The sequence below is a fragment of the Protopterus annectens genome, chromosome 9.part0 (genome assembly GCF_019279795.1).
Source record: "Protopterus annectens isolate FY-2018-M chromosome 9.part0, PAN1.0, whole genome shotgun sequence".
In the NCBI taxonomy this organism is placed as follows: domain Eukaryota; kingdom Metazoa; phylum Chordata; order Ceratodontiformes; family Protopteridae; genus Protopterus; species Protopterus annectens.
Window position 1 is genome coordinate 402,565,235 of NC_056743.1, and position 22,815 is coordinate 402,588,049.

The following is a 22,815-nucleotide window of genomic DNA, read 5'->3' on the forward strand; positions in this document are numbered from 1 at the left end:
ATAGTCTGATGCGCCTGTAGTTAGGGTATGGGCGGCAGGGGTAGATTGAAAGGGAGCCCCTTGTTGAGGCAGCAAGCCTCTGCCCACCAACGAAACTCTGTCTTTATATAAGGAATTATAGGAATCATTGATTCCAGGTCCTGAGAATATTGACACCATAGGCTTTTTAGATACCATTGTAGTTTCCTCATATGCAGTCTTGCATATGGAATTAGTAGAATGCAAGAGCCCATGAACCTCAGGGCTTGCAAAATTTTCCTTGCAGATAGCTGGGTCATTGTGGTCAGTAGCTTGGAGCAGGCTGTCAAATAAACTAGTTTCTCTGGCGTGAGGTAAGCCATCTGGGCAGTTGTGTTCAAGCTTGATCCCAGGAATACAATCTGTTGGCAGGGTACCAGATGAGATTTCTTTTCATTTAGGGTGTACCCCAGCGACGTTAGAAGTTTCTTTACAAATGCCAGATGTTTTAATAGCATGTCCTGGCTTTCTGCCTGAATTAGACAATCGTCCAGGTATGGGTATATTTCAATATTTCTCTGCTTGCAAAATGCAATGGCTGGAGCTAGACACTTTGTGAATACTCTGGGCGCAGTAGATAAGCCAAAGGAAAGTGCAGAGAACTGATAGTGCATGGAGCCTGCTCTGAAGCGTAGGTATTTCCTGCAAGATTCCCTTATTGGAATGTGCAGGTAAGTTTCCTTTAAGTCTAAGGTTGCCAACTAGGCATCTTTGCCTAGCACAGGAAGCAGCTGTTGAAGTTTTTTTTTTAATTTTGGAATTACCAAAAAGGTGTTTAGGATAGACAGGTCCAGGACAGGACGCCATGAATTGTCTTTTCTGGGTACCAGGAAAAGTCTTGAGTAAAAACCTTGCCCCCATTCCTCTTCTGGGACAGGTTGAATAGCCCTGATACTTAAAAGAGAGAGAACCTGCTTTTGAGACTCTGCCCACTGATTTGGGGGGAGGTCTGGCAAACCATTTCGGGTTGGTAAGGAGTGGAAGTGGAATCTGTATCCTTGGGAAACTATATTTAAAACCCATTTGTCTTGGGTAATTAATTCCCAGTTTTTTGCATGCAGGGCGATCTTTCCCCCTAAAGGAACAGTCAAGTTGAGCAGGGCTTGGAAGGTTTAAGGTTAAGTCATTGTGACAGTTTACCATAGGGGGGTGTCTTATTACTTCCAGCTTTGGAAGTGGGAGCCCCCCACTGCTTAGGCCTGTGAGTACCTTGAGACTGAAGCCTGGGTGGTCTGCTGGTCCTGGGTTTGGATTGAGAAGGCCTGGAAGAGACAGGAAAGGACCAAATTCTTAGAAGGCCAGTGCCTACTAAATCTGGGAGGCTGTACTTGCAGGAAATCTTTAACAGTTTGCATAGATTTAGCTTTTTCCTCCATCTTTTTAAGTACTACTACTGCTTTGTTGCCAGACAGGCGGTCTTGGTTTAAGGGAGCATCCAGTAATTTAGCCTTAACATGATCTGGCAAAGATTGCTCCTTAAGCCAAGCATGCCTTCTAAGTACAGACCCAGTGACAGCAGCCCTGCAATATGCCTCTAATGAATCAAAACCACATTGCAAAGTACGTTTTCCAACTTGTTCAGCAGAATGCATTAAATCCTGTAATTCTTTATTTGCAGCACAGTCAGGAATCAACATCATTTTCTGTTTAAGTAATCCAATAATATGCTGCTGATACTTTAACATATGAAACTGTCAGTTTAAGGCCCTAATGGCCAAAGTAGCAGAAGTGTATATCTTCTTATCCCATCTGTCCAAGGCCCTGGAATCTCTATCAGAGGGGGTAGGGTTTTTGGCAGTAGTAGCCTTAAGGCCTTTGGGTCCCTGTGAAATGGTTTCTGGATCTGCAGTACGATTCTTAAAGAGGAACTTGTGAGAGTCAGGTAATCTGTAATACCTGTCAGGTTTCCTGGGAGACGGAGGAAAAGTGTCTGTGCCCAGGCTAAATTCTAAGAAGGTATCATCTACAATGTCCAGTACAGGAGGGATAGCTAAAGGCCTGTGTTAAGGTAGGAGTAAGAATTCCCTAAGCCAGAGTAATCCTGGCTTTCCCAGGGGAAATGCTTCCTAAGAGTATGCAAAGTTTCAGCAAAAGAGGAATCTTCTGGAGGGGAAGCAGAAGGAATGGAGTCCTCTGCATCAGAATCCTCATAGGTAGATAAGGGCAAATCCTGGTCATCAGAAGAAAAAAGAAGTTATGTCTTACCATAATGTTCCATCTGTATCGTTGATCCTCGTTCAGTCATTACGCATGGGTATCGGTTCCGAGCTCGGAACAGAGCCGGCCATTTTCCAAGCTCGCATCAGCTTCAAACCCTCGAGCTAAACTCTTACCCACAACCCCCCCTCTCCCTGTTACCTCAGATTGAGTTTGCAAGTTAAAGAGGGTAGAGGCTACCTCTGGTCAAATAACCTAAGAGAACCGGACGGTGAGATCCACTAAAAACCACAGGAGGGGGAAGGAGGGAGGGTCGTAATGACTAAACGAGGATCAACAATACAGATGGAACGTTACGGTAAGACATAACTTCTTTATCTGATATTGTTAATCCTCGTTCATTCCTTATGCATGGGACAGAGTCCCCAGCTACTTCTATTCCTGGGAGGCTCTCATGGAAGGACATTCCTGAGAACCATAGAACCGAAAAATGCTCTTCCCCTGGAGGCCAAATCCAATTTGTAATGATTGATGAAGGTATTAGGCGTAGCCCAAGTTGCAGCTGCACAGTTGTCATGTAAAGAAGCTCTGGCATGGAAGGCAGCAGAAGTTGCCAGCAACCTTGCTGAATGAGCTTTAATAGTAGTAGGCAACGAGATATTACGTTGTGTATAAATAAAGGTCACACAGTCCTTCAACCATCTAACTAATGTGATCTTAGCAACAGCAGATCCTAATCTAAGTCCAGAAAAGGCCAAAAATAACTGGTCAAATTTACGAAAGGGTTTAGTCCTGTTTAAGTAAAAACGAATTGCCTGTGTATATCTAGGGTATATAGGCAATACTCTCCTCTGTTTGAATGATTGGGAAAAAAACTGGCAATTCAGTGGCTTGATTAATGGACATTTTAGAGATCACTTTAGGGAGAAATGAAGGATTAGTTCTCAGAGACACTCTACCTCTATGAAAAATCAAGTATGGACTCTTGATACATAAAGCTTGAAGTTCAGAAATACGTCTGGCAGAAGTAATAGCGACCAAAAACAAGGTTTTCCATGACAAATACTTGAGGTCGCAAGAAGAGGCTGGTTCGAAAGGTGCCATTGTCAGAGCTTGTAGAACTAATGATAAATCCCATGGTTGAATAGGTTCTCTAAAAGGTGGCTTCAGATGATTCACCTTTTATGAAGGTCTTGCACAATTTATGGGACATGAGGGGAATCTTGAACACCCTCATGAAAATTAGAAATTGCAGCCAAATGAACTGTAATGGTAGAGGCCGATAGACCCGATTGAAACAGGTCAGCCAGATAGTCTAGTATTATAGACACTGGTGCTGAAAAGGGGTCTACTTGTTTATCTTTCAGCCAACAGGTAAATCTCTTCCACTTGCTCAGATAAGTAATTCTAGTGGAAGACTTATGAGAAGCAATGAAAATATCACATACTGGTAAAGAAAGATCATTCTGCCTGGCAATCAAGGGAATTGGAGTAGCCAAGCCGTTAGCTTCAGGCTGTTCAGGTTGGGATGAATCAGGTTCTGTGAGTGTGAGATCAACTCCGGGGTTGGATGGAGAATCCATGGTCGATCTAGTAGGTGAGGCCAAAGGAAGGGGAACCATATCTGTCAAGGCCAATATGGTGCTTATGAGGATCAACTTGCTCTTCAACCGCTGAGCTTTCATCAGAAACTGGGGAATTAGGGGAAAGGGTGGAAATGTGTAAAGAGGACCCGAGGGCCGATCGTGGACTAGAGCATCCCTGGGTGACTGTCCCAGAGAGGGAATCAGGCAAAGTAGTTGCTGCATTTGTAGTTGGTCGGGGATGCAAAGAGGTTCCAGCAAGGACAGCCCCAGCAGTGGAAGATCTCCGCCGCTATCAAGGGACACAGGGACCACTCGTGAGGTTGAAGAATGCACCTGCTGAGTCTGTCTGCTATCACGCTGGAACTCCCGGAAATGTGCGTTGCTAGAAGAAAACGGTTGGTAGCCATCGCCCATTGCCATATGCTCATGGCCTCTCGACAAAGGGGCTAAGATTTGGGTCCACCTTGCTTATTGATGTACCAGACCACCGCCATGTTGTCTGATTGAATCGCAATTGTCCCAGACGGCAGCAGGGGATGGAATGCTTGCAATGCCAGAAGCACCGCCCTCAGCTCTAGAACATTTATATGCAGATGGGCCTTCAGTTGGGACCAAGTGCCTTGGACTGTCTGTCCCTGACATAGCCCCCTCCCCACTCCATCAGGGAGGCGTCCGTGGTCACTGTGGCCTTGGGTTGCTGGGGGGAGAAGGGGCGAGACCATTGTGAGAGACTGTGTGTCATCCACCAAGTTAAATCCTGTTTGCACCTGTGGGTTACTCAAGTCATGGCTGAAAGAGGATGCTGAAAAGGATACCATTGGGTGAGCAGTAGCCATTGTAAAAGCCTCATGTGAAACCTGGCCAGGGGAACAATGGTGATGGAGGCTGCCACGGAACCCAAAAGCTGTAGAACCGAGTGAGCCGTGGATTTTTCCTTTGAAAGGATTGGAATTAGTTGTTGCTTTATCCTTAGAATTCTGTGCTCTGTAATAGCAGCTTTGCAATTTTTTGTGTTCAAGATAACCCCTATGAATTCTTTTGACTGAAATGTGGTGAGATTGGATTTCTGCCAGTTTACGGTTATGCCTAGCCTTTGAGCAGTGAGGAGAGTGTATACCAGGGCTTTTTCTAGTAGATGTCTGGTGGGGGCGGAAATGAGCCAGTCGCCTAGGTATGGAAACACCTGGCATCCTTGAAGTCGCAAGTGAGCTGTGACAACTGCCATGCACTTTGTGAACACTCTGGGGGCTGTAGAGAGTCTGAAGGGCAGTACTCTGAACTGGTAGTGACTGACTCCCGCACGGAAGTGCAGAAATCTTCTTATGCCCTGTCCACCTTTATGTGGTAGTACGCATCTTGAAGATCTATAGAGCACATCCAATAGTCTTTTTCCAAAAGCGGGAGGATAGACTGTATTGTGACCATCTGGAAATTTTCTACTCTCACAAACTTGTTCAATACACTGAGATCCAAAATTTGCCTCCAGTCCCTAGTTTTCTTTGGCACCAAAAACAGCCTTAAGTAGAATCCGGATCCTATCTGGTCTGGAGGGACTATTTGGATGACTCTCTTTCTTAGCAGCTTTTCCATCTCTAGTGCTGCTTCTTCCCTTTGACTGGGTGGTGGAACATCGGGAAGATTTTTTTGAAGGGACGGGACAAAGATCGAAGGGGATATGATAACAGTACAGTTGAGTACACTTACCTTAAATGTAGATGTTCGAGTGTATTCACTGTTGCAGTCATTACATTTGAGTAATCTGCTGGCAGGTTGCCCTCAGTCGGCCTGAATTCCAAAGTCTTGGGTCCTGCGTCGGTTGCTGTCTCTTCTTCCATGACGTCAGGGGTATAAAACAGGCAGCCAACGCCATTTTCTTTAGTTTTTCTTGCCCCAGATGTCAGGTGCACCCCAAATGGGGAGCAAAAATATATATAAATATATATAAAACTATATATACATGCAACATAAACCTTACCTTCATCTAAAAGCAAATACACCACTAAGGCTGTAGAATATAGTGAAGGAAAGAAAAGCTCCAGAATAAAAGGGAGATGGTGGGCGGGTAACCCGGACTGCAACAGTGAATACACTCATTTACATTTATGGTAAGTGTACACAAAGTGTACACCCTGCTGCAGTCATCACACTTGGGTTATCCTGCTGTCAGGCTGTCCCGCAGTCGGTCTAAGTTCCAAAGTCTTGGTCCGGCGTCGGTTGCTGTCGCTTCTTCCCTGATGTCAGTGCGCCAGGGGTATATAAGAGGCATCCGATGCCATTTTCTTCAGTTTTTCTTGCCCCAGATGTCAGGTGCCCCCCAACAGGAGGTCACTACATATTGCCAATAAGACATGTAAAGAACATGCAAAGCATACCTTCAGCTATAAGCAAATACACCACAAAGGTTGTATCAGATAGAAAGGTTCAGCTAGGTCAGAGGGGATGGAGGGAGGGTAACGTGGACTGCAGCAGGGTGAACACTTGAACATCTACATTTATGGTAGGTACACAACTGTACTATGTTCATCGTGTTACCCTGCTGCAGTCATCACATTTGGGTTGAATCCCAAAGCTAAGGATGGGTGGTAGAGTTAAACAGGGTTTGAAGAAGCTAGTAGGCCCTGCACAACTGCAGTGGCAAAGCCAGCTCTAGTCTTAGAGTATAGAGGTAAGTAATGGTGTCTGGTGAAGGTGTGCACTGAACTCCAAGTTGCAGCTTCCAGAATATCCTTGGTTGGTACCCCCCTGAGAAAGGCTGTAGATGTAGCTGCAGCCCTGGGGGAGTGGGACCTAATGCTAGCAGGAACCGGTTTTCCATGATGAGTGTAGCAGAAATGTATACAATGTCCTATCCATTTTGAAATGGTCTGTTTTGAGATAGCTTTTCCTTGTGATGCTGTAGCATAGGATGCAAAGAGCTGGTCAGATTTTCTGAAAGCCTTAGTTTTATCCAAGTAGTAACGTAGTTGCCTGTGAATGTCCAAGGAGTGCAGGAGTCTTTCTCCTTTGTTTGGGGGTTTGGGAAAAAGGTGGGTAAATGAATTGTTTGGTTTAGGGCCACACTGGATACCACCTTTGGCATAAAGGAGGGGTTAGTTCGTAGAGAGACTCTGTCTTGATGAAAAATGAGGAAAGGCTCCACTGCCATTAGTGCCTGTAGCTCTGAGACTCTTCTGGCTGAAGTTATTGCTAGCAGCAGGACAGTTTTCCATGACAGAAACTTTAAATCAGCTGAGAAAGCTGGTTCAAAAGGCGGCGGTGTAAGCTTTTCCAGAACAAAGTTGAGATCCCAAGTTGGTGTTGGTGCTCTCCTGGGCGGTCTTATGTTCTTGGCCCCTCTGAGGTACTGTCTTAGGAGTGGATGTGAAAATAAAGGAGGATCCGTGTTGTAGTGAGCTGAAATCGCTGAGGCGTGGATTTTAATAGATGAAAAGGAAAGTCCTTTGTGCAGCATCTCAGTTAAATATTGTAGAATCTGAGGAATGTCTGGCTCAAGGGGATTTTGGCCTTTAGCCTGGTTCCAGGCGCAAAATCTTTTCCATTTGTCTGAGTAGGCTTTCCTGGTGCTGGGCCTCCTGGCCTCCAGAATGACATCCATAACAGCTTTAGATAGAGGAGTTGGCTGGTTGTTTAGGTGATTTGCCATGCAGCCAGATTTACAGTCTTGAGCTGGCTGTGTAGAATCTGACTGTCTTGCTGGGTGAGCAGGTGAGGAATTTGTGGTAAAATCCATGGTGGGCCGTGGGCCATGTTCCTTAGTATTGGGTACCAGTGCTGGCGTGGCCAGTCTGGAGCAATGAGTATCATTTGTGGCCTCTCTAATCTGACTTTCAGCAGCACCTTTGCTAGAAGAGGCAGTGGAGGAAAGGCACACACTGTCAATGTTTTCCAACTGAATGTGAGGGCGTCCACTTTCCAAGCTTGTGGGTGGAATGTCCTTGTGCAAAATTTTTGAAGTTGGTAGTTTTGGGGGTTGGCAAACAGATCTATGTCTGGGCGTGCCCATTTTTGAGTCATCATTGTGGGGATCCATGATGTTTCTGCTCAGGTCGTCTGCCAATGTGTTTTTCTTTCCTGGCAGGAATTGTGCTTGTAAATGAACTTGGTAAGTCAGTGCTGTGTTCCACAAGGTCATTGCTTGCCTGCATAGAGGGTAGGAGTGTGTACCCCTTTGCTTATGTACCACATTACTGTGGTATTGTCTGTCTTTATTATTAGTTGTCCTGGGTGTAAGAGGTCCTTGAAAGCCATTAGGGCATTCTGTACAGCTAGCATTTCTTTTTGATTGATGTGCAGATGCCTTTGATCTGTAGTCCATTTGCCTTGAATGCACTGTCCTGCCATGTGTGCTCCCCAGGCATAGTCCGATGCATCTGTTGTTATAGTTTGCCTGGCTGTGGGTAAGGTAAAAGGCTGACCTTTGTTGAGGTGACATGCCTGTGCCCACCATAGAAACTCCTGTTGAAGGCAGGGAATGAGTGGTATCATTGTTTCCAAGCTGTGGCTGTGTTGAGTCCATAAGCTTTTCAGGTACCATTGTAATTTCCTCATATGCAGTTTTGCAAATGGTATTAGTAGAATGCAAGATGCCATGAATCCAAGGCCTGCAGAATTTTTCTTGCAGGGAGTTGGGTCTTTGTTGCCATTATTTTGAAGTATTGTGCTCGTCTGGCGTGAGATAAGCCATCTGGGCCGTTGTACTCAAGCTGGCATCCAGGAATATTATGTTCTGTGAAGGCACAAGTTTTGATTTCTTTTTGTTTACTGTGTACCCTAGGCAACTTAGAAGGAGTTTGACAAACGCCAGATGTTGTAAAAGAATGTCCTTGCTTTCTGCTCGAATAAGGCAGTCGTCCAGGTATGGGTATATTTGAATTCCTCTTTGTCTGCAGTATGCAATTACTGGTGCCAGGCATTTTGTGAAGACCCTGGGCGCAGTAGATAAGCCAAAGGGCAGTGCAGAGAATTGATAATGGGTTGAACCTGCAATGAAACGGAGGTATCTTCTGCAATTTTGTCTGATAGGGACATGCAGGTATGCCTCCTTGAGGTCCAACGTTACTAGCCAAGCCTTCTTGCCCAACATGGGAAGAAGCTGCTGTAGTGTTAGCATCTTGAATTTGGGTACTTGCAAATAGGTGTTTAGAATTGAAAGGTCCAGAATGGGTCTCCATGCTTTGTCCTTTCTGGGGACTAGAAAGAGTTTTGAGTAAAATCCTCGTCCTTGCTCCAGTGTAGGTACCTGTTGAATGGCTCTCATGTCCATGAGAGCTGTAATTTGTTTGTGTCTCTCTGCCCATTGATTTGGTGGCAGGTTTGGCATTCCTATTATCCTTGGCAAGGTGTGAAAATGGAATCTGTATCCTTGTGAGACCATGTGTAGGACCCATTTGTCTTTTGTGATGATGTGCCAGTTGTCTGCAAAAAATGCTATTTTTCCTCCCAAGGGAGCTGCCAAAAGAGATTTGCTTGGCAGTTTGAGGGTTATGTCATAGTGTTTGTCTTCTGGTAGCTTGGGGTCTGTCTTCTCCTCCTTTCTGGGTAACGGCACCCCATTGGCGAGGTTTGTAAGGGCCTTGTGACTGACCTCTGCCTCTTGGGCATCTGTATTTGCCCCTCTGTGGTCTGTCAGAAGCTGGAAAGGACCAATTTTTTTGTTGTCCAATTTCTGCTGAAACGAGGGGGTTGTACCTGTAAAAAATCCATTACCGTCTGCATAGACTTTGCCTTATCCTCCATTTTCTTTAAAACCTCTTCTGCTTTGACACCAAATAAGACATCCTGCTGTAAAGGAGCATCCAATAATTTTGCTTTAACATGATCAGGCAGGGTTTGTTCTTTTAACCAAGAATGTCTACGTATGACAGACCCAGTGACAGCTGCTCTACAGGAAGCTTCCAATGAATCAAATCCACATTGTAAAGTATGTTTGCCCACCTGTTCAGCTGCATGTAACAGATCCTGCATTTCCTTGAATTCAGACTGTTCAGAATGCGTGCTCATCTTTTGTTTTAATTGAGACATTAGGAACTGCTGATATTTCAGCATGTGAAACTAACAATTTAATGTTCTCACAGCTAGAGTAGCTGAGGTGTATACCTTCTTTCCCCACCTATCTAGTGCTCTGGAGTCCCTTTCAGAGGGTACAGGATTTTTAGCCATAGAAGCCTTAGCCCCTTTGGGACCCTGGGAAATTGTTTCTGGGTCAGCAACAGGGCTTTTATAAAGGAATTTGTGAGAGTCAGGTACTCTGTAGTATCTGTCTGGTTTGGCTGGAGCAGGAGGTAGAGAGTCTGGATTTAGACTAGATTCTAAGTAATCATCATCCACAATGTCTAAAACTGGAGGGATATAGCAAGTGGGAACTCCTGATTAGGGTAAACAAATCTTCAGCCATCTTAAGCATCTGTTTCTTAGGCATGGGGCCTTGAACTGGAGACTGATGTACAGTCTTTTTAGGTTTTAATGGAGTTTTAAGCTTAGCATAAGATTTAATGGTGAGTGTAGTCGGTCTGAAGACACCTTCTGCAACAGAAGGTGTTTCTACTGCACCGGGATCTCCTTCTGCTCTGGTGTCGGAAGGGCCTAATGAAGATGGCTGCATCGGCCTAGTACTCTCTGTTTGAGAATCCGAAGCTGTCTGGGGCTCCAATTCTGCGGTCGTCAGGGGCTGCGTAGACGCCTCACTGAAAACCGGAGAACCGGCGACAGGCCCAGCAGAGGCCTCGGAGTCTGGCTTGGTTATAGGCTGCCTGTCTTATCTTTGCGTTTTTTATGCATGCCGGTAGTCGGTTGCTACGACAGCATGGTATAATTAAATTTCCTACCAAAGTAGTGTCGAGCGAAATCAAAACGACGCTTGATAGTTCGTTTATTGAACCTAGCACAAAACCGACAACCAGTGACGTTGTGGTCTGGGCCTAGGCAAGGTATACAATAAGAATGGAAGTCCTTATGAGGTATTTGCTTCCCACAAGAAATAGAATTGTTAACTTTTTCTGACATCGGACTGAGGCAAGAAAAGGTTCCCCAACGGGGTACTTAGCTTTATTGAAGACTTTGGACTGAAATTCGATTCAAAAATCTTGCGAACTGCTTCTGCTTCGGGCACCGCGCGGCAAGAAAGACTGAAGAAAATGGTGTCGGATGCCTCTTATATAACCCTGGTGCACTGACGTCAGGGAAGAAGCGACAGCAACCGACGCCGGACCAAGACTTTGGAACTCAGGCTGACTGCGGGACCACCTGATGGCAGGATAACCCAAGTGTGATGACTGCAGCAGGGTAACACGATGAACATCTGTACTATGTTCTTCGTGTTTCACTGCTGCAGTCATTACATTTGGGTAGAATCCCAAAACTATGGATGGGAGCCTGAAGCTAAACAGTAGTAGGGTTGACTATAAGGCCCTGCAGAACTGCAGTGGCAAAGCCTGCCCTGGACTTAGAGAAGGGAGGCAAATGATAATGCTTTGTAAAAGTAAGAACAGAACTCCAAATAGCAGCTTCTAGAATGTCTTTGGTTGGTACCCCTCTGAGAAAAGCTGCTGAAGTAGATGCAGCCCTGGTGGAATGAGACCTAACGCCCTTGGGCACCGGTTTACCATGATGTAAGTAGCAGAAACAAATGCAGTGGCTTATCCACTTTGAAATAGTCTGCTTTGAAATAGCCTTTCCCTCTGACCCTGCAGCAAATGTCACCAGTAGCTGCTCTGTTTTTCTTTGAGCTTTGGTCCTGTTTAAGTAGAATCTTAGTTGTCTGTGTACGTTCAAGGAATGCAGAATCCGCTCCCCCTTATTCTGCGGATTTGGATAAAAAGTTGGCAGATAAATAGTTTGGTTAAGAGCCACACTGGAAACCACCTTAGGCATAAAGGAAGGAATGGTCCTGAGGGACACCCTGTCTGGGTAAAATAAGATAAAAGGTTCCACAACCATGAGGGCCTGTAGCTCCGAAACCCTTCTTGCTGAAGTGATTGCCAGGAGCAAAGCTGTTTTCCATGATAAAAACTTTATATCTGCAGTAGGAGCTGGTTCAAATGGAGGCAGGGTGGGCTTTTACAACACAAAATTGAGGTCCCATGCAGGAATTGGTGATCTTCTGTGAGGCCTTCAATTTTTGGCCCCTCTAAGATACTGTTTTAGCAAAGGGTGAGAAAAGATCGGTGGCTCTGTGTTGTAATGAGCCGAGATGGCAGAAGCATGGATTTTTATTGATGAAAAAGATAGGCCTTTGTCAAGCATCTCAGTCAAGTATTGTAAAATCTGAGAAATATTTGGCTTTGCTGTGTCAGTTCCTTGTGCTTCGTTCCAAGCACAGAATCTCTTCCATTTATCAGCATAAGATTTTCTAGTACTAGGCCTTCTGGCTTCCAAAATGACATCCATCACAGATTTACTGAGAGGTGTTGTTTGAATAACTACATGATCAGCCATGCTGCCAGGTTCAGTGTTTGGAGCTGATTGTGCAGGATCTGATTGTTTTGCGGAGACAGTAAATGAGGTATTTGAGGCAAGTACCAAGCTGGGAGTTGAGACCTATTCCTTAGGATTGGATACCACTGTTGGCAGGGCCAGTCTGGGGCAATTAGAATCATTTTTGATTTTTCTTGTCTGACCTTTAGTAGGACCTTGGGAAGAAGAGGCAGAGGAGGAAAGGCGTAAACTGAAAGGTTTTTCCAACTGAAGGATAGGGCATCCACTTTCCATGCTTGTCTGTGACAAGTTGTTGTGCAGAATTTGTCCAGTTGATAATTCCGAGGAGAGGCAACTAGATCTAAGTCCGGGCTCCTCCATTTCTTTGTTATCATGCTGAAGACTTGTGGATCCAGTTTCCACTTGTGAGGGTCCATAAGGTTTCTGCTTAAGTCATCTGCCAGATTATTTTGTTTTCTTGGCAGGAATTGAGCTTGAAGATGTACTTGGTAAGTCAAGGCTGTGTCCCACAATGCCATGGCTAGTCTGCAAAGGGGGTATGAGTGTGTGCCCCCCTGCTTGTTTATGTACCACATAACCATGGTGCTGTCCGTCTTTATCAGTAGTTGTCCTGGATGAAGTAAGTCCTTGAAGGCTGTCAGGGCATTCTGAACAGCTAACATCTCTTTCTGGTTGATATGCAGATGCATTTGTTTTGGGGTCCATATGCCCTGAATGCATCTTCCCGCCTGGTGGGTCCCCCATGCATAGTCTGATGCGTCTGTAGTAAAGGTTTGGCTGGCAGGGGGTAGAGTGAAAGACCGTCCCATGTTCTGGTGACATGTCTCTGCCCACCAAAGAAACTCCTGTTGTAGGCAGGGAATGAGAGGAATCATTGTTTCCAGACTGTGACAATGTTGACTCCATTAACTTTTTAGGTACCGCTGTAGTTTCCTCATATGCAGTCTTGCATATGGAATCAGTAGAATGCAGGATGCCATGAACCCCAAAGCCTGCAGAATTTGTCTTGCAGATAACTGGGTTTTTGTTGCCATCTGTTTGAAGTAAATAACCAGTTGCCATTGTTTGTCTGGCGTGAGGAAAGCCATCTGGGAGTTGTATTCAAGCTTGCACCCAGGAATGTTACCTTTTGAGAGGGTACCAGTTGTGATTCTTTTTGTTTATTGTGTACCCTAGGCATGTTAGAGGCCTTTTCACAAACGCCAGATGCTGATTAAGAATGTCCTTGTTTTCTGCTTGAATGAAACAGTCGTCCAAGTAAGGAAAGATATGCATACTTTTTTGTCTGCAAAATGCAATTACTGGTGCCAGGCACTTTGTAAAGACCCTGGGCGCAGTAGATAAGCCAAAGGGCAGTGCAGAGAATTGGTAATGCACGCAGCCAGCCTTGAAACGGAGGTATCTTCTCTGCATGATTCCTTTATTGGGATATGCAGGTATGCCTCTTTTAAGTCTAAAGTCACTAGGCAAGCGTTCTTGCCCAACATGGGCAGAAGCTGCTGCAAAGTTAGCATTTTGAATTTTGGAATGTCCAGGAATGTGTTCAAAACTGATAAATCCAGTATTGGGCACCAGGCCTTGTTCTTTTCTGGGTACCAAGAACAGTCTTGAGTAAAACCCTTGTCTTTTTTCCTGTTCTGGCACTAGCTGAATAGCCCCCATATCCATGAAGGACGTAACTTGTTTCTGTGCCTCTGCCCATTAATTTTTTGGAAGGTCTGGCCAATCGTTTGGAATTGGCAGAGTGTAGAAACGAAATATGTATCCCTGGGATACTATGTTTAATACCCACTTGTCCTGGGTTATTAACTGCCAATTTTGAGCATAAAGTGGTGCTAATTTTCCCCCTAAGGGAGCTGCCAAAAGATAAGTGCTTGGTGATGGCAGAGGGAAGTCATTGTGACTGTTTACTGTAGGCTTGCGCTTTGTTTCCTCCAGATTTGGAGGTAGAGGCACACCATTGCTCTGACCTGTAAGAATCCTGTGACTGGCATCTGGAGCCTTTAGGGTGCCTGGATTTGCCCCGTGGAGCTCTGTCGGACACAGGAAAGGACCAATTTTTTGTAGGCCAGTGTCTACTGAATCTTGGTGGCTGGCTGCACTTGGTAGAAGTCTTTTACAGTTTGCATAGACTTAGCTTAGTCTTCCATCTTCTTTAAAACCTCTTCTGCCTTAACACCAAACAGAGTATCATACTGTAAAGGTGCATCCAGCAATTTAGCTTTAACATGATCAGGCAAATTTTGCTCTTTTAGCCAGGCATGCCTTCTAATCACAGATCCAGTAACTGCGGCCCTGCAGGAGGCCTCTAAGGAATTAAAACCACATTGCAAAGTATGCTTCCCACCTTGTTCTGCTGCATGCAATAATTCCTGCAATTCTTTATTTTCCACACATTCAGAAATCAACATTTTCTGTTTCAGTAATCCCATAGCATGCTGTTGATACTTAAGCATATGAAACTGGCAGTTTAAGGCCCTAAGTGCCAAGGTTGCAGATGTATAAACCTTTTTTCCCCATCTATCCAGCGCCCTGGAATCTCTATCAGAGGGGGTAGGATTTTTAGCTGTTGAGGCCTGTGAGATAGTTTCAGGGTCAGCAGCAGGGTTTTTAAATAAAAATTTGAGAGAGTCAGGAACCCTGTAATATCTGTCTGGCTTGCTAGGAGCTGGAGTTAAGGAGTATGGAGTGAAGCTTGACTCCGAAAACACATCATCAATTGTGTCTAAGACAGGAGGTATGGCTAAAGGCCTATGCTGAGGGAGAAGGAGGAAATCCCTAAGCCTCTTTTTTGATTCTGAGAAATCTTGACTCTCCCAATGAAAATGCTCTCTCAAAGTATGCAAGGTTTCACCAAAGGAATAATCTTCAGGAGGATATGCACATGGCATGGATTCCTCTGCATCAGAATCCTCATAGGGTGGTATAGAAAATTCCTGATTAGAAGAAATAGAAACCTGATCTGAAGATTCATAATCAGTGTCTTGCCTAGGCCTCTTACCAGGAGGGGGTTGGGAACCCCTGATCAAGGTAATTAGGTCTTCAGCCATTTTGATCATCTGTTTTTTGGGCATAGAGGCCTGAGCACGTGGCTCATGCGTCGATTTTTTAGCTTTAGAAGTTGCTTTTGTCTTTGATTTTGAAGCTGGTTTTATATAGAAATGCTGAGGCCTGAAGACACCCTCAGAAGCCGGTGCCTGCTCAGCGGCTCTGGACCCATTCGAGGGAGAGACATCCGCTGGTAGAAATCTCGCGGCGTGCCGGACTCCACATGGGTCTCGGTAGAGGCCTGCGACTCGTGAGTAGCGGGTATCAGGGGCTGTGAAGGCGCCACACTGAGTACTGGCGACTGGCTTAGGAGAAGCTTCGTCGTCGGTTTTGGAGCTCGACAGTCTGTCTCTGTCTGTCCTTTTCTTTGCATTTTTTGTGAACTCCAATTGTCGGATTGCTATCCGATGACATTTCAGGATAGTTGTATCTGTTTCCAAAATATTTTGAAGCAAAGATATAGCGACGCTTAACAGTGCGTTGGTTAAATCTAGCGCAAAACCAACAGCTAGGCACGTTATGATCTGGGCTTAGGCAAGGAATACAGTACAAATGGAAATCCTTATGAGGTATTTGCTTCCCACAAGTAATGCAATTATTAACCTTTACTGACATCGGTATGGAGCAAGAAAAAGTTTCCCCAACGGGGTACTTAGCTTTAAGTGAAGACTTCGGTTCTGAAACTCAAATTCGAAAATTTCAGTAGTCGGCCGACCGGCACTTGCAAACTGCTTCGGGCACCGCGCGGCATGAAAGACTAAAGAAAATGGCACTGGCTGCCTGTTTTATACCCCTGACGACCTGACGTCATGGAAGAAGAGACAGCAACCGACGCAGGACCCAAGAGTTTGGAATTCAGGCCGACTGAGGGCAACATGCCAGCAGATTACCCAAATGTAATGACTGCAACAGTGAAACATGAACATCTCTGGTTATGATCCTTTGTACCAAAGAATCGGTGGTGATGGTTAGCCAGGCAGAAGGGTACAAGGAGAAACGTCCCCCAACCACCTCCAGAGGAAAGGAGTTGGGCTGCTCTTCAGGAGCGTCTTCCCTGTGAGTTTCCCCCTCTGCCTCTGGGGGAGAACTCGGCCTGCGTGTCACGGAAAGGACCCTGAGATTTCTTGAACCATATCTCTGCACTCTTTTGGTTTCAGAAGAAAGCACGTTGAGGGGAAGAATAACGGACACCTACGGCAGAAATGGTCTTACCATCCTGTTCACATCTGGCCAGTGTGCTTTTAACTTTGGGCCCAAACAACGAGGAGGGCTCAATGGGGGCATTAAGAAAAGACGACTGAAAGGGTTCAGTGAAGTTGCACAAGTGCATTCAGGTGTGTCGTCTCAAGACCGCAGCTGAACCCGCTGCTCTAGCTGCTCCTTCTGATGTGTGAGATATCAGTCGCATAGAGGAGTTAGATATAGATTCAGAGGTGGCCAGCTGAGAGGCCACTTTGTCACGGACCTCAGACACGGCACCAGCCAAGGTTTCAGAGAGCCCAGAAACCAGATCCCTTTGAAGCCTGGTGAAATGTCCCATATAATTCAGGGACCTGATAGCAAAGGTCGCTGAAGCAAAGGTGCGCTTCCCTATCCTGTCCAGGGCCCGGGACTCTCTGTTAGGCGGATATACAGTCTGGCTTTCTTCTTCTGCTAGATCTTTTTTTGCTGCGGCCGCCACCACCAAAGCATCCACAGGAAGACCTTTGGACCAATGGGGATCTGAAGCAGGAGGGGACAAGATCTTATCTGGCCTCCGGGGAATAGTTTCGACAATATCAGGAGCCTTCCAAGCATGCTGCACTCTGAGCCGGACAAGTTCATCGGCAGGTGGAGTAACCCAGGAGGTAGGGGGCCGGGTGCGAAAGGCCTGCAGGAACACAGATTCCTCAGAGGTCAGATTAGAGGACTGCCAGTCACACCTCTCTGTTTCAGGATTTCGAGGATATCGCCAAAGGATACCTCAGAGGTTGACCGAGGGGATCCTCCCCCCCCCATCGAAATCTGTGTCTTCGGTGAGGGACTCCTCTGTGGAATCCATGTGCTTCCTCTTACACAAACTTTTCCGGTGGAACTCCTCAGCGGGAGAAGCTGGAGAAGACAGCGGGAAAGGGGATTCCTGAGGGAATATGTCCTGCGGCCCTTGCACCCGGAGTCTGCTAGATGTGACTTGTGGAAGCAGTGTACCAGAGGAGGGCGGAGGTATAGACAGTCCAGTATCACCAGCAGCAGCGAAAGCCTTCTCCATCAGTTGGAACGCTGGTCCACCCGAAGAGGAGTGTATGTCTAGGGCAGGTGTCATCCCCTCCCCTAAGTGGCTCAGCCTGCCGACCCGGAGTCCCTGGATGGCTGTGGAGCAGCAAGCTATGCAGGTCACAGCTAACATCCTGGGTCATAGCAAAACTTTCCTGCCATGAAGGCAACTACGGTTCCTTAGTGAGATCCATAAAGGGAACCACAGAAGGGGAAGACTGTGCTATATCCATGGACTTCAAAGGCAGTGAAGGAGGAGAATAAGAAGGTGTCTTTGGAGATGGATGATCACCTCCCAAGGAAGGATAGCTCCTGAGGGGTGGGATACCTCTGGTCAAGACTACCTGGTCCACAAGATGCAACACATCATGTTCGGAAAGGCTTCTAGTGGACCTCACGGAGACTGAGGGAGAAACAGGCCTGTCCACAGAAGAGGCAGACTCGGTGCCCATCTCATCTGACTGCACAGAGGACAACGGTGCCGAGAAAGACTGGACTACGGTTGTCTGCACCGAAGAAGTCATCGGTGCTGAGATCATTGTCTGCACCGATGCAGGGATTGGTGCCGAAGTGGGAGTCAGTGCCGAAGCTGGAACTGACAAAACTGGAGTCAACAATAAAGGCTTGGAGCCGATGCGGTCAAGGTCTGCACCGACTGAACGGTTGGTGCCGATAGAATGGTAATGGTCTGAACCGAGGAGCCCCTCGGTGCTGATATATAGAAGGCTACAGGAGAGGACGGAGCCAAAATCACTAATGGAGCCGAAGGTCTAGGCACTGAAAGTACTGGGGCTGACAGAGAGCTCCGGAGCCGAAAATTTAGCCTTTTTAGGTTTTGGTTGGTGAGAGTCCCCAGCCGGGGATGAAGGCAAGGATTTAGCCTTAGAAGAAACATCCATTTTCTTATGGACTCTAGGAGGGGTTGAGACCGCGGACCCAGAAATAGCCTCTGAAAAGGGAGATTTTAGAAGTCCCTTCAGTATCAGCTTGTTTTTCCTTTCCAACAAAGTTCTATTAGAAAAGTTCTCACAAATAGTACAGGGTGGTTCAACAGATAAATGGGAAGCTCCCAAACAATAAACACACAAACAATGTGCATCAGAAGTAGGCAGTTTGTGTCCACAATCAGAACACCGCTTAAACCCCCAAACTACCTTTTTATCTGCCATGACAGCAAATTAAATAGTAGAAAAGTACCAACAATGGTACAAGAGAGTACCAGAAGGTATGAGAGAGAAAAGGGAACAAGATTACCAACGATGGTAAAGAGACAATACCTTGCAGTAAAGGTAGTCAGGAAAAAACAGAAAATCCTGAGGAAATTATGAACGCTAGATGCGATAGGGTAAGAGACAATACAATATGAACTTTTCTGACAGAAAAGTAATTTGCAAAGCAATTAAACAATTGACTGTACTTAGCTCAAGAGAAATAGCTTGACATGACCGGATGGCAATGCGGCAAATGAAATCTGAGGTAACAGGGAGAGGGAGATTGTGGGTAAGAGTTTAGCTCGAGAGTTTGAAGCTGATGCGAGCTTGGAAAATGGCCGGCTCGGTTCCGAGCTCGGAACCGATACCGATGCGTAACGAATGAACAACGATTAACAATATCAGATCAGAAATTTCAGAATCCTGATCAGAAGAATCAGAAGGGAAATCAGTTCTAGGTCTCTTAGAAGGAGAAGGGTAGCTTCCCCTGATAAGAGTAATACGGTCTTCAGCCATTCTTTCTTGTTTTTTAGGCATAGGGGCCTGACCATGCCGTCTGGGCATCGGTTTTCTAGGTGTGGATCGAGTTTTAGGCCTTGAAGAAGAAGATGGCGTTGCTTTAGTAGCAAGTCAGTAGTTATGAATACACCCTCACAGCACAGCAGCTCCGGACCCATCCAAGGTAGCGACATCTGCAGGTTTTATAGTCGAAGAAGCATCTCGCGGCATACCAAACTCCGAATGGGTCTCAGTAGAGGCCTGTGAATCTGAAGTAGTGGGTATCAGGGGCTGCAAAAGCACCTCACTGAGTACCGGCGAACTGGCAACTAGCTTAACGGAAGCATCATCGGCAGCTTTGGACCTATGCCGTCTGTCTCTGTCTTTATCTTTGCATTTTTTCGGAATGTCGGTAGTCGGTTGGCTTACCAAAGCCATTTCTGGATAATTGAACAGAGTACCAAAATAGTTAGATGCGAAAATGAACAGAAAACAAATAGTTTGAGGATTGAATAAGGCACAAAACCTACAGCGAGGGACGTCGTGGTCTGGGCCTAAGCAAGAAATGCAGTACGAATGAAAATCTTTACGAGGTACTTGCTTTCCAGAAGTAATAGAATTGTTAACTTTTACTGACATTGGTGTAGAGCAAGAAAAAGGATCCCCAATGGGTACTTAGCTTTGTTGAAGACTTCGGATCTGAAACTCGAAAACGAAAATTTCCGGAGTCGGCCAACCGGCACTTGTGATCTGCTTCTGTTTTGGGTACCACACGGCAAGAAAGACTGATGTAATGGTGTCGGCTGCATGCTTTATTCCCCTGACTACCTCACGTCACGGAAGATAAGACAGCAACCAGCACAGGAACCAAGACTTTGATAATCAAGTCGACTGAGGGCTACCTGCAAGCAGATAACCCAAATGTAATGACTGCAACAGTGAAACACGAAGAACATCATGTGTTCTTTGATACACCCTCCTGATTTTATTAAATTATAGTCCTTGTATAATACATCACACTTGTTAGTCCATTTTACATTTATTGTTTGGACATTTATTCCAGTAAGCAATGAAAAAATGCATACACCAATAATGACAAAACTGCCCAATTCAGAACATTTCCATCATAAAAGTCTACTCAGACTTCTACAATACACCAGTATCAGTAAATATGCACAATTTCTGCAGTAGTAAAAGTCATGTAAATTCAATGTTAGAGAGACCTGTAACTAGGCTGCTGCTAGCAAACAACTTCATATTTCATTGCTTCGTCTACAAGTAAAGTGCCTGTTGCCCTTGAAGATTAAATTGCCTATGTTACATTAAAAAAAAAAAAAAAAAAAAGATACGCTAGTAATACTTCGAAAGGGAATGGATGGCAAACAAAACAGGTTAATACGTATCTCAGCCAAAGGAGGACATTATCAGGACTGCAGTGTCCACTCCCTTTAAAAGTATAGCACAGTACAGTATCAGCAATCCATCTACAGACTGTGGGAGTAGAACCCACAGCCCTCTGCAGCAAAAGCAAGTATACTACCTGTTGTGCTACTAATAATGCAAGTAGACTTTGCATAAGCAGCATTAAACTCTTTCCATGAAGAACTGTACAGCACAAGAAATAAGGAAAAAGTCAAAATTTACTGGGGGGGGGGACAAAGGTCCAAAACTGGGGACACATTTTCAACGTTGATTGTATAATCTTAGACAGTTACATAAACCGGGAGACGTGGCACAAAGCAGTCAGAAAAGTTATTTAATAAAAAATTAAATAACTTTTCCGACTACTTTGTGCCGAGTCTCCCGGTTTATTTATATTTCAGTTTAGTTTGTACATCTTTTTAGTGCTTTAATCTTAGAAAGTTGCTAAATAAAATGTGTCACCATGCGTTTCCTAAAAGATAGGAAGACGAACTTAAATGGCTATCATTATTTAGTGAATTCAGTTCTTTTCACTGATTTGCCAGAATAAATTAAAGTTTTTAGCTTTTAACATTTGTTTACTGGGAGAGTCTGATTTGGAACAAACAAAGCTAATTTTCAGCAGAGGCCTTGTGGGAGGAAACCAGAGCACCCAGAGGAAACCCACACAAAGACAGGGAAGGACATACTGACTCCACACAGAAAGCACTTCAGCCAAGAATCAAACCAGAGAACATCTTACTGTGAGACAACAACACTACAGCTGCATCATCCATATTTTAAGAGGAAGAGACCAACACATTCCAGACATTATATGAAAATTGGTACAGTTGAGAGCTATAACTCATTCAATCAGAAGTGGTGGTATGAGTAGGGAACTCAGGCTCTTGCTAAGGTACAGGGTTTGAGCCGGAGTACTCCTAACCACCAGGTATACCTATCTGGGGCATTTTACACACACACCCACACACCTCTCCCTCCTAAATAATGCAGCCAGCAACAGACCTCACACTGCTAAATAAATAGCAATTCAAATTGTGTGCATGTTCCGGCAGCTAAATAATACATTCGGCTTCGGCAACTGACCTGCTAAATAATACATTCAGCAACAGCCCTCCTAAATAAATGCAGCAAACACACACAGCAATCTTCTTCTTTCGGCTTTTCCCGGTTAGGGGCCGCCACAGTGGATCACCTTGTCCGCTCATGATTGGCAGTGGAGTTTTACATTGTCGAGTTGTCAGCCCTGCGCCCAACCTTCCACAGAAGGCACACACATGCACACACTCACACCTAGGGCCAATTTAGAGTGTCCAATCCACCTGCAGCACGTCTTTGGGATGTGGGAGGAAACCAGAGCACCCAGAGGAAACCCACGCGACCACAGGGATGATTTGCAGACTCCGCACAGAAGGCACCCCAGCCGAGGATCGAACCGGAGAACCTCTTGTTGTGAGGCAGCAATGCTAACCACTGCACCACCATGGCCGTCCACCAAACACACAGCAATAGACCTCCTAAATAAATTCAATAGCAGCCAGCAACGGGCCTCACATTGCTAAATAAATAGCAATTGAAATTGCGTGCGTGTTCCGGCATCTTACATCTATGGAAAATTGTTCTATGCAACTCCTCAGTCTTCTTTACCTGGAAGATGCATGCAAATGTGGGCTCGTTAAGAAGATGAAGGATGTGTAATTCAGGCATAAGTTGCTTTAGTTCTCACTCGTTCATAAGTTCAGCCAAGACATGTAGTTGAGGCTCGTTTCAACTGTCAGGCTAATTATCGTCTGTCCCGCCCCTTGCAGCCCTTAGCTGAAATCCGACAGGCTGGATGAAGCTGATGTCACTGTGCTCGCCTCCACGTGATGACGTCAGTAAAAAAAAAAAAAAAAAAAAGCTGAAAATAAAATTAAAAGCCGGGAAATTAAGGGGTGCCACTCGGGAATCATGGCACCCCATTATTTGGACCTCAAAAACTGGGAAAACCGTGAGATTCAGTATGGTCGAGAGGAATGCTCTCTATATCAGATCTCACCAAAATTCACCCAATTTCAATCTAGCCCTACTCAACTCATGGGCCTGCCCCTGCAAAGAAACTACTTGAGGCAGTTCCTCCCCAGTCTTTCTTCTCCCTCCAAACCACTGTCTCAATTTCCTGCATCACTGACTCTCATGTTTGTATGTTT

The 22,815-nt window shown here is 45.4% G+C and overlaps 1 protein-coding gene across 2 annotated transcripts in view; it reads right to left on the reverse strand.

The window, feature by feature from the left end:
• The window catches only part of CCAR2 (cell cycle and apoptosis regulator 2), a 2,452,621-nt gene that overhangs the window by 686,171 nt on the left and 1,743,635 nt on the right, over positions 1 to 22,815 (reverse strand). The gene's annotated exons all lie outside the window — the stretch shown is intronic.